This window comes from Acyrthosiphon pisum, chromosome A1 (assembly GCF_005508785.2).
Source record: "Acyrthosiphon pisum isolate AL4f chromosome A1, pea_aphid_22Mar2018_4r6ur, whole genome shotgun sequence".
Classification (NCBI taxonomy): Eukaryota; Metazoa; Arthropoda; class Insecta; order Hemiptera; family Aphididae; genus Acyrthosiphon; species Acyrthosiphon pisum.
Window position 1 is genome coordinate 87836428 of NC_042494.1, and position 5573 is coordinate 87842000.

Genomic DNA, 5573 nt, shown 5'->3' on the forward strand with positions numbered 1-5573 from the left:
TTTTTTTTAGCATTAAAGTTCAAAATTGACAAAATATGTAAAAATCACGAAAATTAGCAAATTATTTGAGCTAATAATTCGTAAAAATTTTTCTTTTTAGAACTAAGATTCTAAAATATAATACAAGATTCCTTATAGGTTAATCTACCTTTTAAAAAAAAAAAATGTCTACAAACAAGTAAAATTAAATTTTTATGAGCCTTTGAAATTCATATTTTTACAACATTTGATATTCACTCGATTTCTTACGTAACGATTTTCTTATTTTATTGTAATTAAAAAACGAATGACTGTAGATACTTAAAAATTTCACTGAATGTTTATATTAGAATTTTCTATACACGATAAAAATTTGAAAATAAATTTACTCTTTTTTAGCTGCTTACGGACATTGTCATTTTTCTATTTTTTTAATTTTTTTTTCTATAAATATCAATAAAAATTTTTTTGTTTGGTAAAAATGCGTGGAAATTTAATGCATGGCTCCTGATATATTGTTACAATAGCAATTTTAAAATATTAAAAATACATAGGCACGCATTTTTTTTATAAGCATTTGAAGTTGAAATTTTGACAAAATTTATCAAATTTAAAATTGAATAATTATTTTGTAGTTAAAAATTTATAAAATGTTCAATTTTTATATCTAAAGATTGAAAATTTAAAACAAGATTCCACGTAAATATTTAATTCTGTTACCAAAAATTCTAAGAAATACATAAGCACAGTTTATTTTTATAGTCATTTTAAGTTCAAATTTGGACGAAATTACATACTAAAAAACCCTCCATATTTAAATTATAGTCAGCTCAGGTTTTAAAATAGTTTTTTTTATTCATCTAATTCTCATTTAATAGGAACGTTGGAAAAAATATTAATGAGATTATAATGAAATATATCCAAAGAGCAGCTCCCCGCTACGTCCGAAGGGTGTTCTGCACAAACATGAATCAACTTGTAAATTACATATAATAATAAGCTATATATGGCCGTTTTAAAACTGGCCGTTTTTTGACACTCCATTAAATAGGTAATCCGTATTATTCATATTATTATGTTGATAATAAAAACTATTGTGCCAACAAAATATATTAATATTAATATATTAATTTTTCTCTAGCAATTTTTATACAAATAATTATTATATTAGCGGAACCGACTAATAATCTGAGGAGGGGAGGCAAAAGACAGATGGAACAGTGTCAGTGGCGTACCCGAGGGGGTGGCACAGAGATATTTGCCCCCTCCTCAAGAAGGGTTTTTTAACATAACTCATATTTCATTTTATCTTTGCTTTTGGATTTTTATGGTTTTAAAGTGAGGTATTTAATCTTCCTTTCCCCTCCCCCAAAAATATTTTACAGGTACGCCAATGAACCGTGGATGAAATATCACCAGTGGCGCAATTGCATCAATTACAATTAGGAGGCGAGTGTGGCAGACTTCATTCTTCCTCCTATATAGTACATTATATACTTTATGGCCACCATCCACTGCATTGATAATTTATTAATTTCGATGTTATCGTCCGATCTCCACACAGTACACATCTCATATGGTACGTGGAATACCTATATCATTAATATTATATTCAGTATATAAGTACTAATTACTAAGTAAACGAAATTTTATGATTTTTGTTTATCACCATAGAAACGAATAAAAAATTATAATATTATAATATTAATTCAACTTACATGATAAAATAAATAATAACAATATAAAATATCCAGATTGGCAAACCGTCTCCACTCAGAATCATTTTTCTTATACAATGATATTATTATATCATTGAATTCAAGTCTAATACAATCCATTATACAATGACCCACTTGTAATCTACTATACAGCAGAGCGACATCCACTTACCTGCTTTTTTTTTATCTCTTTGTTTTCACTCGTATCATCGTTTAGCGTTACACCAAAAACAAAAGTCAATTTTATCAAAAACCGTTTTTGCGTAAAAATGTCCGGTTTTTCTTAATTTGTTTTTTTTTTTTATCCCTGTGCTTTTAAAAACTATTGGGAATTCAGAATTCTAAATTTTGCCCTTCCGAATACTTCAACTAGATTCACTTTCCCATTGAATAAGATACTGTTGAAGAAATGCTAAGCCGTAGTACTGCCCAAAACGGCGATGACAGATACAAAAAATAATTTTTTTTAAAAACACACAACATTGTAAAATCAATAAATTTATCACTCCGCTCAGAATCTAAAATAACTAGGTACACTAAATAATAAAGTACATATTTATTTAAAAAAAATCTACTGGAGTGAATGATAAAAAAATGTAACAGATTCAATAAAATTTAATCTTATTGGAGACGTACTGTTTATAGTTTCCTATTATTGACAGTTAGACACAATTATTAATAATTTAAAGTTTAGATTTTCAGAAAAAATGTTGAGATGGCTATAGATTCTATAGCTTTATCTACTATTGAACATTTTATGAACCATGATAATGATAATCCCTTCATTAACCATTATAACGTAATATATCTATCACATAAATTATTAAATAATGTATTTAATAGGTATAGGTAACATACGATATATTGTTTTGGTCATTTTTATTTTTATTTACATTCTGATATGTACTGAATCATAATTTTTCTCTTTTTTTTTAAATTTAATTTTAGGACGTTACAAACATAAATTCAGATTGCATAATAAGAGACATTTTGTGAATATAACATCATTTCAGCACCCCGAATATTTGAGCTCTAGTTGCGCCTATGGGGATAATAATATATGTATAGCAGCTATACCACGGCATAAGGCTTGTTCTAAAATGTACACCCCACGTATAGACAAGAATAATAAGGTACCGGTAGTCCGACATGCAGCTTCCGAAGGAGAAAGCGTACAACCTCACACTCTCGTGAATCGTATACCATCGGAGATCGCCAAATCAAACTACCCTCCGCGTGGAATAGGGTCCGAGTGCGGCGTGCGCGCACGCAGTCGCGGGGGCGGAGCGCGGCCGTTTTGCTCGGCACGCCCTTTGCGGCGGTGGTTTTGTTGGGCGGGGGGACGGGTGAGAGGGTCGTAGTGGCTAACAAACGTGGTGGACAAAAGGCCGCTCGACCGTCCCGTGGAAAACAAACGTGTCGTAAACACCTGTTTTTACCTGTTCACCGTCCCTATATAATATAACGCACACGGAAACGCTCACCCACCTACACCTCACCCTCAGCGGGTTCTTTAAAACGCCTGTTAAGTGCTAACAACAGCCCAGGGTGGGGCAAGGGTGGCGCAAACACCTTTCCACCGGAACATCATTACTCGCGCCGACGCCGAGCCCTTTAAACCAAGTCCGCCGAACGTTATAATATATATAATATACCTATAGGTATATATAAAGTAATATAATACAACCGTGGTACTGTAGATTGCGGCTTACCACCCACGCGCTTCGGTTTATACATAAATATAAACTAATAAATAATAATATAAAATGTTATATACCTAAATATAGTATATATACAGAGCGATTGCATGTCCATATTCTATATTTGTAAATTGTAATAGTAGCTGACTGTAATATGATAACTCAATAACTGTAATAGATGGAATGATCAACGTGGTGTGATACGTGTAGTAAATAGTAATGATATTACTATACAATTATTATAGTCGTAGTATGCGTCATATAATATAAAATATGTACATTGTATATTATGTACAAAGTAATGTTCCCAAGTTCCCAATAATTTGTTTGAAAGCATACTATAAGCAGGAAGTTCCTGATTTACTTTACCATGGACATTTTATTTTTCTGGTGATTAAGTTAGTAGGAGCCAGGAGGTGAATAGGTGTCAACTTTAACAAATTAAATACTAATATTATTGTTTTCAAAAAAAAACTAATTCTCTGTTGTACAGACAGTGTATAATATATATATAGGTATACACAGTATATCTTGTGCCTTATTGGATGAATTTAATATTTATATACACTGTTTGCGAAATAATAACTGCAGAATGATTAAATATTTTTGTACTAAATTAAACTAAATATTAAGATAAGCAAATGTAGGCTCTGTGGTCTGCTTATGTAAAAAAAAGCGGATAAGTGGAAGTCGCTTTGATGTACAATGGGTTATAAGTGGGTCACTGCAATGAATGGTGTTGAATTTGAATTCAATGATATAAAATCATTTTAAGCGTAAAATGAAGACCAAAGATGGTACAATTGATGGTAAAAATAATAAAATTTCACTATAAAACAATTAATTAATGAGATTAATCATACACTATAATATATGATTAACAATATAATCATTATCCATGATTGATTTCACTAATTAATTGTTTCATAGTTTAGCTATGTTTAGCTATAATTTAGCGTCAATTCTATACGTATATAAATATTATGTGAACGATTTAGGTTCAATTTATATAAGCCAATTTAAAAGACGACGGATTGTTTTTGAGGTAGGTACCTCCTACATATATGCACACTATTTGTTGAAAAAAATAATTAATTATAATTAAATTATTTTACCAATAGATTATAATTTGGACATTTATTAATAACACGATAGATAATTATAATTTATTGTGTAAATATATAATTTATATATGTAAGAATCTAACTTGATTTTGGAGACGAAGGAAACCGGTTTGTTTGTTTGTTTGTTTATTTATTATTATTATTATTTATTTATTTACCTATTTATTTACACTTGCATTTTTCCATTTGAAATATATATTATTCATTGAACAAATAATTTATTGTTACATTTTTTTCTACCTAATTTCTATTCTATAATAAAAAGAATAAAATTTACCACTCCAGTGGTTGAATTCAAAATGTAGGATATATCACTTTCATAAATTAGCAATAACTACAATATTATATTATTTGTATAGCCAAAAAATAGTCATATTATGTTTTTTAATTAAATTATAAAAAAATAATTTCTTCCGGAGGAAGGTCGGGCAGCTAGTATAATATATTATAACATTAAAATTAATGTTATAACTATTTCAAAACTTTTTCAAATGATATTGCAAGCGAAGAAAATTAAATTTAAATTGTAGGTATACAATATATCACTTAATATGCTTTATTTGCTAAGATAAATGTAAAATATAAATACAAGGTACCTTGGTAGGTACTCGTGTACATTTTGAATTTTTTTTAATAGAAATAATTGAAAATGTTGAATTTATTTATGTACATTAAGTCATTAACATACTAAAATATTGGTTATTTATAACTTATCACAATAAATCAGACAGATTTTTATTAGCTTGATAAATATTTTACCTTTTCCACTACAATCATTGCATATTAGTATGTATTTATGAATATAAGTTCAATTTTTAAATTAAAATTTTAACTCACGGCTATAATTATGTACTATCTATGTAGTATGTATACAATATACATTATACATGTATGATAAATAGATAGTGATATGTTTTTAATTTATTATTACTTTCAGTCTAGTTTTTAAAAATGTTTTATTGTGATATTTTTACAACATGATGTTTTTTTCTTTTACATACTACTTTAAAAATATATCATCGTATAACACGTTAATAATTTTAAGCGAGATT